Source organism: Melozone crissalis, unplaced genomic scaffold (genome assembly GCF_028551555.1).
Source record: "Melozone crissalis strain CALT ecotype California unplaced genomic scaffold, PUWL_Pcris_2 ptg000027l_1, whole genome shotgun sequence".
In the NCBI taxonomy this organism is placed as follows: domain Eukaryota; kingdom Metazoa; phylum Chordata; class Aves; order Passeriformes; family Passerellidae; genus Melozone; species Melozone crissalis.
In genome coordinates this window covers 50730550-50745389 of record NW_026535805.1, presented here as the reverse complement: position 1 = coordinate 50745389, position 14840 = coordinate 50730550, and the positions used below count along the sequence as shown (strand labels likewise).

Genomic DNA, 14840 nt, shown 5'->3' with positions numbered 1-14840 from the left:
TTCGGACTGCCTGAAGAAAAAGAACTTCATCTTTTAGAAGTAAATTTCTTACACAATGATGCCATGACCCACTAAGAACACAGCAAGCCTCCTGCATGTTTACTGCTTCTAATTTTCTGGTCTGGGCACTAGTGGACACCTGATTATTCACATAAACCATTTAGCCATTTTATAAGAACACCACTGCAATAAAACCACAAAATACATGTGTGTCCCTAGTCAAAGAAGTAAGAGCTGCTGTATGTGATTCAGACTCAAGACTCATTTAAAGTCTGCTTATTATCCTATCCCAACATAGCTGAGGCAAACACCAAGGAAAAGAACAGGTTGAGCAGTACACAGACAGTACAAGCCTCTTATGATATGAGCAGTCAGCTTCCAGCAACCCACCAGATCAGGGATTTAAGAACCAGAGACTGCTATCTTCCTTCAGTTGCCTTAATTCTTCTGTTCTGATAAACACTGAATAACAATCCCATAATTAACTTTCCTATCTAAGTCTGTGAATTTAGACTTCCCACATCTTCCTTCAGCTTCCCTCCCTTCCACCCCACAGCCTCCCAGTCTACTTTGCTTCTGCTCATACAGAAATAATTTTCTGTTGTTACCTTATTGCAAAAGTTCCATACCTTCTTGGTGATTTCTCATAGGCACTGACTCCTCCTTCTTCTTCACATCACAACCAAAAAACTCCAACCCCTCCTCACCCAGCTGACCCTCTTCTTTATAGCACTCATTCTCACTGGACACAGCTGTGGCCAGTTAAGGGCAGGCCTTCTCCTAATCTCTGGTAATTAGCACAGCTGCAACTCCTCAGAGGCGAGATTACCTGCTAGGCTTATTTTCTCACATTCTCTCCCCCCCTTCCCTCTACCTTTACTAGTGCTATTGAATCCTTTCTAAAGTGGAAAGAGACTGAGATAGCACAAAGACACTCATCATCTGAACATAGGGATTTATGGAGCTGACCAAGTGTGATTTGCTCTCAGGTCTTGACTTAAGAAACTCACTGGAAAATCATTTTAGTGACTTTGAATTTGCTTTTTTGACTGCTCGTAATCTTGGAGCTCTTTACAGAAGATGAGTGACAAAGATTCTCCCCCTACCCTCAACTTGCACTGAAATAATGGTCATTCAAGAAGCCACTGCTGTCTGTAAATAGGTAGGATAGTTTCTCTCCCATTTCCACTACATTAAAATTCAAAGATGACAGACATAAATGTAATTTTATTTCACAAGCTGCACAGTATTATGAGATCTTTTGCACTTCTGCACAGGTTAGCAAAGAAATAAAATCAGGCTAAGCAAATTTTGACCATCAAACTGCCACCTGGTGCTTCTTTTTCCCTTGGGAAAAAAAAAAAAGCTATTTGAGCACACTCTGTAGAAAAACCTCTAGAGCTATTAAATGATGCAGGTCAGAGACAGCTCTGGCACTAAAGCAAAGGAGAAAGCATCCCTCATTTTTTCCCTGCTTAATTCAGTCCCTGAGAAGAAGGCTGACTTCTTATGGGGCAGTGGACATGAAACTCACTCCAGAAAGAGAGGCAGGAAGAAGGTGAAGGAAAAGCTTGTCAGGAGACCCATTCCAGGGAGAAGGAAATCAGCATGGCAGCCACAGGAGGAGAGGAACACAGGTGCATGTTACCAGCTGCTCTGCTCAGCAACACTGAGCAGGAGAAATGGCAGAGCTGGAACGAGAGTGAGTTATCCTCAGTGAGTTATCCTCACTGCAAGACCTTGGAGAAAGATGCTAGACCATGTGAAAAGGATTCATGGACTACAGTGGTATATCAGTGGCGAGGAATTCAACTGGCTGCGGAAACAGAAGGGAAGGAGGGGAGGAGAGAAAAAAAGCAGGGGACACTAGCAAAGCTGAAGACAGAAAAAAATATGTTAGTGAGGTGAGGAGTGGGATATGGAAGTGTAAAAAGGAATGAACTGTGTGGGAGGAACATAGAGAAAGAGTAGTGGAGGGGAAAGCAAAGGGCAAATATAAAAATGTCAAGGAAGGAGAGATGCACAGAAATGTGCCCAACATAACAAATGCTCCTCCTAACCTGGGCACAAAGTCCAGAGGCACACCAACCCTCTGGCAAAACTGTCCTCTTGCTCTCCTCTTTTAAGCATTAGCTCCCATGACAGTGAGGTTACTTATGATGGCAGGCTGTGCTGTGAGCGGAAGGTCAGAAAAAAGAAAAAACGAGGCATAAGGGAAATGAACCAGTGCTGGGAAAAGAAGGAGCATAAGGAAGAAACTTCTATTTCCAATGACAGAAAATGGAAAAATAAATATTCCTCGTCAAATTCTTTTATTCTTTGAGCACAACCTTCAGGAATAAAACCAGTTGAAATAATTTGTACAGAAAGGGGTGGCAGAAGAAGAGAAGGGCTCAAAGTTTATGTCAAGGGTGATGAGAAGAACCTGGCACTGGCAATATGTGATATAATTAAGCTGCAAAAATGGAGGAAATTGTCATAAAAGCAGGTGAAAAATCTGGAGAAGGTGATTAAGATTTATTATAAGTAGTCTAGAATACAAAAGAAGCAGCAAAAGTAGTAAATATTGCTGCTGACAGAGCCTGTGAGAAAATAAGGAAATGCAAGGAGAATCAAAAACTGTATCAACAGAAGAAAAGCAAGCAGGAATGAAGTCACAAATGAGAAGTTGTGAATACTTACACACCAGATATCATAAAGAGGTCTAAGCAACAGACTGTGAAGGATACTATTGAAAGAATAAACTGCACAATAAAGAAAAGGTTTGGAATAAAAATTAGAGATAACATTTGAAAAGCCAAGAGCCAGAGCTGGAGGAAGGACAAGTAAAAGATTACAAGTTACATGCAAGGAGTCTGGTAAAAAAGATTAAAAAACCCTAGAATTAATATTTTTTTCCTATTCAAGACTGCAAATATTTTACAATGGTTATTGAAATAACTGAATGTTGTAAGACGTTTTGTCCCAATCAACATGTCACTACTATAAAATAGGATAACTCAGCCAAATAATCTAAGAAGAGCAACATGCACTTTGTTTCCACCCATTATGACATTTTCCACCATTAGATAAAAATCAAAACAGCAAGTCCTTTATCAGAGGAAAAACAAAAGCGAGAGCAAGACAAGGATTCTTCCCTTATCCTATTACTGCCAAGACAAAAAACATGTTTTTGCAATGTCCTACCTAAAAAATAGAATATTTGCCCTTTTATTTGGCAAGAAGCATGGAAAATTCAGGCAATGGGCCAGATCTTTTGTCTAAAATGCATAACATTATAGCTTAGCTTTGCTAAGGACTCACAAACAGTGCCCTGAGAATCTGGTCCCAATGCCCTCTCTCCTTTTTTAATACCCAACATCAGATTTTTATCCCAAAGGTATAAAAGATTTACACACAAACCTCCCCCTAAATCTCTTATAAAAGACAGGAGCATATCTTATGCTGTGAGGACTACAATAACATCCCAGATTAACAAAGCCAGATCCATAAAGAAAACAAACACTTGAATCCATACAAGAAGTTTCTTTAGCACAACTTTTCACACAAACAAGGCACACTGCTGGGAAATGCTGTAGTGAAAGAGCTTGGGCACTCCTTGCTCCTCACTGTCACCTTTAGCTCTTCTCTTTCTTGCCACTGTCACCACCTGCTTATCTCAGCACACACAATCTGTGTCCCCATTTAAGGAGCCCATGGTGGGGTTTCATGTATACATCATTCTATATGGCTTCCTTTTGCCCCAGCTTTTAATAGCGCAGTCCCTAGCTGACTTGCTGTGCTTGGATTTTGCCACCAAAAAGAAAAAAAAATTAAATCTAAGAAAACACATCTCTTAGAAAAGTCCTTCCATCTCTAACTCCACTGCAAGCATCCTGCTACCCCACTGCCTTCAGATTTTTAGGTATTTTAAATAAACAAAATAAATTAATGTGATCTGACACAAATGTGATGGAGCAATGGGATTCAGTGGATCATGAAAGAGACACTACAAATATCAAATAGAAGAGACTGGATGATATAGAGAAAAAAGGAATGATAAACGGAAGTCTCAAAAGGCACATGGATGAGTGCAATTTTATAAACCGCAAAAATTTTTAAAACCCTCATTCAGGAAAATCCATGCAAGGAAGAGTCCTTCCTTTACATTTTCTTCACTATTCACAGCCTATGAATTGAACTGTATGTAACAACAAAGCAATTAGTTTAAATACTGCCAGTGCTCTCACTAGTGATAATTGGTTGCTTCTTGTAGGAACATCTGTTCCATCTTTCTTAAGAAATGAAGTACAGACCCTGTTACCTAGACAACAGAATCCTTCTGAGCATCATGCACTGTAAAAGGGCAATATCAGCCTAAGTCACTCTGCACACTCGCTCTCCCCACTGCTCCCTCATCGCCACTAATGCAGCCAAATGCTGTGACTTTTTAACATTAAGCCCATATTTATTAGACTGCATACACTCAAGCCCACTTTCACATGCACTAAAAGCAACAGCTGTGTCACTGTCCTTTGGCCAAGCAACAGTCACTTTGAGGCTCTGTATTCAGCCAGTTTCCACCACCGTGACTGCCAAGCTGTCAAGCTGAAAATGCTGCAGCTTATGAGTAGTCTGAGAGCAGGTCTTATCAAATCTAGAATTGTCAGCTCAGTCCCCCTGAATGTGGTGCAGAAACAGTCACTTTCACTGCTACCCCTCTGGGTTACTGGAGCTACTCTAGCACTAAAGGGACTCATCCCTTACAGACACTCACTAGTGTCCTCTAGCCAAATTCAGGAGAGAAGCAGCAGACTAAACTTTGAAGACGCCTTTTGTTGCCTTAAACTCACCACAATTCTACAAATATTGAAAAAATTTTAACAACAACAATGAAGTGCACTGGATGACCAAATTCCTTTGCTTTAGCAAGATGGATGGATTTCTTTTTTTCCCATCTGCACGTGATGGAAGACCAACAAACACAGAAACTTAAATTGCAGGATCATTAAGGTTGGAGAGGGGCTTTTCACAAGAGCATGTAGTGACAGGACAAGGGTCAATGGCTTTATACTGAAAAAGGGTGAGGTTAGATTAGATATTAGGAAGATAATCTCCATTGTGCGAGGAGTGAGACACTGGCACAAGTTGCCCAGAGAATCTGTGGATGCCCCAACCCTGGCAGTGTTCAAGGCCAGGCTGGATGGGGCTTGAAGCAACCCGATATAGTGGAAGGCGTCCCCACCCATGGCAGGGGGATTGGAACTGGATGATCCCTCCCAACCCAAACCATTCTATAATTTTATAAAAATTATCCCAGTGAGAAAGCACCATAGATCTGTTTTGCAGGCTCATCTCCGTTGGGGAAAAAAAAACCCCAAAAATGCATGAGCTCCAAAAGTACTGAGGATAAAAAAGAAAAGCTTGAAAATGGTCTGGATTTGAGATGCCCAGAAAAAGCAAAAATTAAATCATCCATCTGGCCTTAGACTGAAAATCTGAACAATGGAGATAGCTGAAAATTATTAAACATAAAATCACAGTAGAATTCCTTATTTTGACTGCACGGCTTTGAGCAAAGTTCAGAGAATTTAAAATGTGAAACAGTACAAAAGACAATTTCGCAACAGCAAAGTATTTTTTAGGCCACAAGTATAATATTTAGAGACAGAATGTAAAGCAGCAAGGATCACCCATGCTGAGAAAAATTAAACAGACTAGGTAAAACCTAGGCAAGCAGAAAATCACTAATATGCAACAAATACAACATGTCAAAAAAGAAGAAACAATTATAAGTCTGAAGTGCAAAGATATGAAGGCAAATGAGGATACTGAACAAACCTTGGAGTTTGGTCAGAAAGAGAGATCATTAATCACAGTAATAAGAAGCTTTTTTAGGGTAGGAGCTTAGAGAAACCAAACCCAAATGAATCCAAGATAGAACTAGCAGACACAAAACCACTATATTGCCTGTAAATATTAAAGACATCTGGAAATAAAGGAAAGCAAGGGAAATAGTACAAAAGGCAACTGAGGTAAAAATGAAACTGAAGTAATCTAATAAGCAAGTGAAAATATGGAAAGACAATGACAGTTGGGAAATAAACTTTGCAGGGGCCATGGGATGGACTAAGTTCAATAGCACAGAAAGAAAAGGCAGGGACTCAATGTCTTCAAGAACTGGCAGTAGATCTCCCATTTCATAACTGCCACCAATCAAAATCATTCTACTGATAGCTTTTTTCAATATTCCACATATTCAAAAACTAATAATTTTTTCCAGAAGTATAGCCTGCCTGGACTACATTAACTTCAGTATGCTCAAGTGGTGGCACATGAAAAAGCTCAAGACCAAGTACACTTGTGGTATAGTCACATACCCACAGCTTGGTACATCCACAATGTGCAGGCAACAGGCAGGCTCCAGGAAGCATCCTGACACTGCAGTGACAGAGGAAGCATGAGTGTGATGCTCTTTCTACAAGCCAGAAGCATTTTGCCAATTTGATGGCCAAATGGAGCAGAGAACAAGACTATGATGCTCATATAGTCTTTATCAAATTGCATGTATCAAAATGCAAATACTGTAAGATGCATCACAGAACTAAAGACACCAGGCTATCCACTTTGTGCTCTACTCTTAACTATAGTGTCAAGACACGAAAGGCTTCCTGTATCTTAAAACCCCCCAACATTTACATCTCAAGTCATCATAAAGACAAGAAAAATCTCAGTAGGATACAGTAGAAGCTGTATTTAAGAAGACCTACTGTTCAGTTTGCCACAGAAATAAGACATAGAGGTTCACAAGAAAACAAACACCACACTGAAACTGTTCACATAATGGAATTCAATTAAGTCAATAAAGTTTTAGTAGAAGGTGACATTTTGCCTTCAATAATAAAGCTGACTACAATTTGCACACAAAAACTTGCAGAGTAAAATATGACTGCAGACTAAAAACACTATTCACTTAGGCACACACAGGGCTGAAGACAATACCAGGTAATTTATTGGGGAAAAGAAGCAACATTTGATTAAATTCCTAGAATTTTTTTCTTCTAGTGATGATCCATTTGCAATCTAGCCATCTCTGTTCTGTATTAAATTTATCCAGTTTAAGCACTACCAATGGTATTTCATTTCTGCCTCACAGACTTCATGGGAAGCATCAAGTCTCAGGCAGTTTATGGATCTGGGACACTAGAGAGACCAGCAAGGAGGACATTGTGTTGGGAGTACATTACAGAACCATCTGATAAGATGGGGGAAAGAGTGAAGTCTCTGATCCACAAGCCATCATTCTTATGAGAAGACATCTACCTCCTTGACATCCACTGGAATTAACTCAGTTAATTTTGGCAAGCTATCAGGAACAGCTTCTTGATATACATTTTGGAAGGGCCAATAAAGGTAGCACACAGCTGTTCTCCAACAAGGAAGAACTGGTTGGAGATTTGACAAGGTAGCTTTGGCTGTTGCAAGCATCAACTACACCTGAGGTTATTCAGCACAGAGAAGAGAAGGCTGCAGGGAGATCATCTGCATCTTTCTAGTACTTTTTACAAGGGGGCTTATAAAAAGGAGAGGGACTGTTTACATGGGCAGACAGTGATAGGACAAGGGAGAAGAATTTTAAATTTAAAAAGAGAGGAAAGATTTTTTTAGAAGTTAGGAAGAAATTCTTTACTAAGAGTGTAGTGAGGAACTAGAACAGGATGCCCAGAGAAGCTGTGGATGCCCCATCTCTCCCAGTGTTCATGGTCAGGTTGGATGGAGCCATGAACAAACTGATCTAGTGGTGGCTGATCTCTGGCCCAAGGCAGGAAGGATGGAACTAGATGATCTTTAAGACCCCCTCCAACCCAAACCATTCCACTATCTTATGATTCTAAGACCCTGAGTGAAGAAGGCAGAGCACAGACCTGCAGCTTCAGAACAGCAGACTACAGCTTACGGAAGAAACTGGTAGGTAGCCACAGGAAGCAGTTCTGAAGAGCAAAATTGCTCAGGCAAACTGGCAGGTCTGTTAAGAAATACAAGTAGACCTGTCTGGCCTAGCAGACTGTCAGAGCTCAAATGCCAGTGTACAGAGAGGTGCAAACAGGGACAGGCTACATGGGAGGAGTTTACAGACCTTGCCCAGGCATGTAGGAATGGTGTCAGGAGAGCTGAAGCTCACCTTGATTTGACACTTACAAGGGACATCAAGTGCAACAAGAGCTTCTGCTACTACACTGATTATGAAAGGCTGAATAGGAAAATGTGAGCTTGTTTCTAAATGAAGTGGACGATTCAATAATAGGAGTTCCAAGTTAAATGTAATCCATCATCTGATAACCCATGCCATCACCTCTCAGCCTGAGGCATAAAAGTAGCTACATGTAATGTTAAATTAGAGACATTCTAGTTATGCAAAGTCAATATATTAATTCAAACAATTTTACAACTCCACGCAGAATAAACTGAAAACAGGTACAAACTAATTTTACTTTACTGGGAAAGCACAAATGGAGGAGCATAAGGAATGCAATGTGAAAGAAAGAATGAGAAACAGGAAACTGAAAGTTTATGGCAAATTCAGAAAAGAACATGATTTACAAAACATTCCAGCTGAAGCTTTAAAATGTGTAAGTATATATGTTGTGTAAATATATACGTTCACTTGCGAACACATACACAGTCTTGCAGGGCGCATCCAAGTTTGGCAAGTAAGTATTTAAAAATCTCTTCTTTGCATTATTGGCAACTCTGGTTTTCTTTATCTGAGTGATAAAGCAGCTATTTGCTTTCAGTGCATTGCTGCCTAAAGCTTAATCTGAAGCAATTTGGTTTTGGGTTTTTGTTCATTTACGCTGAAGGCACCATTTTTGTGTTCTGAGAATATTCAGAATCTGAACAAAACAGCAAATACAAAGTGAAAATAACTGAGCCTAAATAGCACTGAAGTCATTCACCCTAGTCAGCTGCACTGGGAATGTGGATTATATCCTAACTAATGGCAAGTTTCAAACTCAAAGATGTTTCCTTGGCTCATACCATGTTAGAATGGGGTAAAAGCTTTCTTTTTCTTCTTTTTAATGTACTTTCCATAGATGTACTGATATTGCTCACCTGTTTGAGCAGAAACACAACTTCAAGAAAAGAAAAGGAACTTATGCATGAAAATAAGTTGCAAATTTTGCATTTAGAAATCAAAAAGCAGCATCTTCCTTTTCCTCTCTCCTCTGCATACTCTTTGTTATTAAATTGCTGAAGGACATAGCTATAGTCAAGACAATGGAGCCGACTAGCTTCAGATGATGCTCTACTTTTGTCCAATTTCTTGATATAAAATTGTACTACAAGCTGTGAAACTTTATTTTCATAAACACTACAGTGTATTTATGGTCTGATAGAAACATCAACTTAATTGATTAAACAAAAATAGCTTTATTCCACATATTTACTACTTGTGCACTTTTTTATTTAATGAAGTTAATTGTTCTTTCAGAAGCAATAAAGAAGACAAAAAATATCCACAGAAACCTTTTGAAGAATAACTGAAGCAGCAATTTAAGTACTCCCTTACACAAAAAGCATTTAAATTACACAGATTATACAAGATTAGATCATTTAATACAGAGAGCTCTTATTCTTCCTATGGCATGCAAAACACGAGTTGTCACGTAGCTGAACCAAAAAAACTTTTTCCAGCTGATTCACAATGCATAGAAACTTCTAGCCAACACATGCCTTAGCTCTCTAATAAAAATCCCTTAAAAAAAAAAGTTTTTTCAGTTATTTCACTACCTCCAGCTATTGAAAGAGGGAGTGGAGTTTCAAAGTTTCCATAAACAATCTTTTCTAATTAGGTAGTAGAGAATTTATGGGGAGATTTTACATTGCCAAATGTTCTACTCATTTATTCTGTCTTGGCATGGGAAAAGAAATCCTGACATTCAAAAGGAATCTCCTACAGCAAATGTACTCAGGTACGCAGACTTTTTAAAAGCCTTTTTTTTACTCAACCTTGCCTCCAACAAAGCCAGGGACCAAAGTCTACATAAGTCTACACAGCAGCAAATACTATAAGCTGCTGTGATAGTCATGGACAAAGAAAGGGTCGACATAGCTGAAGCACAGAATTTGTACCTATTATGAAATTTTATGCAACTTCACCTGAAGAGAGCCAATGGCATTACAAATCTTCTAAGTGTTTTATAAAAGCTGAAAAGTTACCATTATTCCTGTACAGCTGACTTTTTCCATGTTACTAAGAGATGCAGAGATAGGTCAAAGAGGTTTAAGGCCAGCCTGGTCCACAGTCTCAAATTAAGTAACTTCATGTTGAGTTCATTTGACTAAGCAGTTTCCAACCAGGGAGGTGAGAGCAGCTTGTAAATGATGTGCAGCATCTGACAGAGGTAAAAGCAAGTAAGTTTTACCAGCTCTACCAGCAAAGCACAACATGTCCCCTTGAGTCCTGTGCCACGCTGCCAATGGCAGCAGAGGAAACGTGTCTCTTCAACATGGAGATGGTAAGTCTGGCTGATTTCCTTGGCTCAGCTTCAGCAGCACAACATCACAGCATAGCCAAACCCAAGAAGAGGAGGACACAACCCCAGAAGAACTGCCCACACAGAAAGGAAGGCTATGGACAGCAGGGAGGCAGAAAAGAATGTAAATATAGTGAGAAAGTGTCACCTTCAAGAGAGCTGACAAACACAAAAAGGTTACAAAGATATATTATTAAATGTAAGGCTTCTAAAACTTTGCCCACCCTCAGGAACCAAAATATTTGTATGCTGTACTACTTTGGAACATATACTGCATAAGTAGGTAAAAGGACTGAGAACGATTTGTGCATGCTAAATTGTTCAACTGAGCTTTCAGTAATTCATTTAACATTACAGTCTGAATTTATTTTAGCCTGAACCCATAAATGCAAGTTTGAACAACAAAGGCCAACTGATGCTCCCACTAGTGTGCCACAGCATACTGGCACCATATCAAGGCCTCCCAGAAGGAGTAGCCTCCCCTAAAAACCAGCACACACAGGCACAGGATGTGGCAACTAAAATGGTTACAGGACCCAGACCCAACATTCACACAGGGCAAAGCAGCACCAATTTAGGGCACTCAAAAAACACTAGGCTAGCAATGCTGGTTTGCGGCTCTGCTTCTCCCATTTAAATCATCTGCAACAGCCTGGTCTCTTTTTCCCCTACAGGAAAAAAAGAATGAGCTATAAAACCACCCTGATATAGAAAAATTGAATTAAGTTCAGAATTAAGGTCACTATTTACAGAGAAGAAGGCTAGAGTTCATAATTTATCCTCAGAAGAAGGGAAATTCTTACTGGTGAGGATGCAAAAAAAGCTAGAAAGGACCAGAAGTTGAACAAAGAACATCTAAGTCTTGACTCAAGTCTCTGGTTCATGTGAAACCTTTCATAAAGTCATTTTTGTCTGTAGACTGTGTTAGCTGTTCTGTGAGAATATTATGGAAGATACCATTAAAAACCTTACTAAAATCAAGATAAACAGAATTTACAGCATTCACCCCATTTACCAAGCCAGACATCTTATTATACAGGACAAATAGTTTGGTTAAGGATTATTTTCCCTTTGAAAATCCATGCTGACTACTTCCAATCACCATCTTGTCCTGCATGTGTTTGGAAATGGTTTCCATGAGGATGTGCTTCATCATCCTCCCAGAGACTAAAGTGGAGCTGACCAACTTGAAGGTCCCCTGATCCTCCTTGGAAACAGGAGTGACACTTGTTCTAAGAAGAGATAATTCATAATAATTATTCCATAATAAGAGATAAAGATAATTCACCATTATCATTCTAAGATAACTGAGAGTAGTCTCATAACAAAATCCAAGCAGCTCCCAGCACTTGTGGGTGCAACCCACCAGGTACCACAGACTTGGGAATGTCCAGTTTAAGTTTTCCCTAACCTGGACTTCCTCCAGCAAGGTAAAGCTTCCTTCCTCAGCTTCCTCTCTGGTCTCAAGAGCATGAGACTCCTGAAGGCTGGACTGACTGTTAAACACTAAGACAAAGAACAAATTGAGTACCTTGGCCTTTTTCATGCCATTTATTCCCATACAGCTGCAGGCTCATATTTTCTTTAGTCTTCTTTTTGACATTCATGTACTTGTAGAATCCTTTCTTGTTGCCCTTCTGGTCCCTTGCAAGATCCAACTCCATGTCAGCCTTGGCTTTTCTAAGCCCTGTTCTTGCAAGATCAAACAGCAACTCTATACTTCTCTTGTTCTGCCTATCCTTGCTTCCAATTCACATATAATTCCATTTCATGTCCAGGTTCAATAAGGAGCTCCTTTCTCATCCACACAGGCCTCCTGTTGCCCTCATTTGCTTTCTCCCTTGCTGGGGTGGAACTTCGTTAAGTTTGGATGGGCTGATCCTTGAACATCAACAAGTTTTTCTGAACCCCTCTTCTCTCCAGGGCTGTGTCTCACAGAATACTTCCAAGCAGATACCTGAAGAGGCTCAAGTCTGCTGTCCTAAATTCCAGGGTCATGATCCTGCTTTTTGACATGCTCCATTCACTTAGTGAATCCATCTTCAACCCCATCATATCAGCTAAATAAGCCAATAACAATTGCACTGAAGTTCTTCCATGCTCAGGGACAGGATACATATCCATATATTTACAATTTACATTATTGGTGAGTGACTAAGGAAAGGCGTATTAGTATTCTTTTTTTCTGAATTAAGTTTTCCCAAAATCCACAGTTAAAAGTTTATAGTCTCTTTACTGTGAAAAACAAAGTCCTTGAATTAACTTGAATGTATTCTCACAGGAAGTGCAGCCTTTGGGACAAGAACTCTGAGATAAAGCTGTATTACCCTCCTGCTTTTTGATACAGAAACATCAAATTCCATTACCACTACCTGTTTGCAGATTTTAAAAGTCTTAGCTTGTGGTTCTTAACAGATGACAGCCAAGACATTCAACAGGAAAACACAGCCTTAACAAATAATACTCCTCTGGTCTGTTTCTTGTGTCTCCACTTCTTGTTTTAAAGAACCTACTTAGATAAGGTAAGGAAAAATGTAAAACACAAAAGCAACAGAATTAAAGTTTTCATTTCAACCCACCTCAGGTTCCAAAATAAGCTAATGCAAGCCTGGAGCTGAAAGAAATGTCACATTCATTAACTAAATAATCATCTAAAAATAGAAACAGTCTATTTCATTACTCCCATTCACATTTTACAGCTCTGCTCTTCAGAAAATGCTGTTGCTTAAGCCAAGCAATAATCTGCCTCATAACAAGAACACAGAAATAGTTAGCATTTCAGTTGTCTTCAGACCACACTTGAGTTACAGGGAACTAATTCAATTTTTACACACTCACAGAATTCTTTGAGGTATAAAGAGTCCTTTCTAATATTTTGGTACTCAATACAGCAGAACTGGCTGAAATAAGGATTCTTTAAGCAGGAATCACCCTACAGCTGAAATAAAGCAACAATCACTTGCCACAGGAACCACTGACTATATGATGTTTCTACTGATATAAACTTTCTTCCAGAAAAAGCTCCTACAATTGAATACCAGTAAGAGAAACTTTATGGGTTTTGAAGTCCTAAGCAAAGACAGACCAACTTGATTTGTAATGTCAGAAGAGAAGTCATCTGCCTTTTCCTCTAGGGAAAGCCAGCCAGCAGATCCTATTATAGGTATCTATGCAATAAGACACACAAAATGGTCTTGGACTGTAAAACTGAATGTCTTTCAGTTCAGCAATATATTTCTTGAGTGCAATGTCAAGTGTCCAAAGTTTACAGAACCATTAAAATATTCTGAACATACACACACAGAACCAGGTACACTGGTGTCTCTGTCATTCTCTCATCTTTCAAAGCATGATTTGGGTTTGTTTTGCTGCTGGAGCAAAGGGGAAGGCTTAAGTGCCAAAAAAACTACTCATGACATTTTTTAAATGGCCTCTGTCCAGGCTGATCATCTTTATTTAATCAGTAAACATTACCCTCCTTGTCACCTATCTAAGCCTTTAAATATAAGATAAGCTATTGATGCATTATTTAAAGTCTGTTTCTTTTTATGGAAAATGCACTTGGTTTTGGCCATATGACAAAAACTTAGTAATTTTTTTTCAACTATTTCACAATTCTAATATTTGCCCTGAAATTTCACTGAGGCAAATGCTGATGTGCTGCATTAGCTCAGGTTACAGAGTTTTACAATAAGGTTTGAAGAAGAAATATTAAATCTAACTCATGGAAAAATTACCAGAAGAACCACTGAAAGCAGCCAAGTAACTTACACAGTAGATGCCAAAATTCATAAGCTGTACTGACCTTTGTATAAAGCTTTATTAATTTTTTTTTAAAGTGATGTATCATGGGAGTTAAAACATAATTTGACACTCTCTCCTTCCTTACATTGTTTTGTCCAGGTAGACAGAACCAGCTCCATATCACAGTGCTATCATGCCCACAAGAAAGTCTCCTTCAAACTAATCCACACATCTCCACAGAAGTAGAATTTAAAACAAAGAACAAGAATCCAAGAAACAAAAACCCCTCAATATTGTCCAAAATGACTTTGTAGTACCAAGAATATAACCTAGTACTGATGTTAAAAGGATTTCCTATTTCCTCCAAAGGCAGAAATATTAGCAAAAAAAGGTCACTGGGTAAATCCTGTGTAAAGTGACTGACAGCAATGCAACTACCTCTCAAATCCAGGAGTGACCTTGACTTCATAGCGATAAGCACTTTAAAAGGACAGCAGTTTCATCTGTTAAGTCTCTTCATACAGAATCACCATGGACACTACACTAAACACAACCCAGTGGTTTGTTCAGTTCATGGAC

At 39.2% G+C, this 14840-nt stretch overlaps 1 protein-coding gene across 2 annotated transcripts in view; it reads right to left on the bottom strand.

Annotated features, from left to right (window-relative positions):
* Nucleotides 1-14840, bottom strand: part of CDK19 (cyclin dependent kinase 19) — a 118974-nt gene that overhangs the window by 84140 nt on the left and 19994 nt on the right. The window lies entirely within an intron of this gene.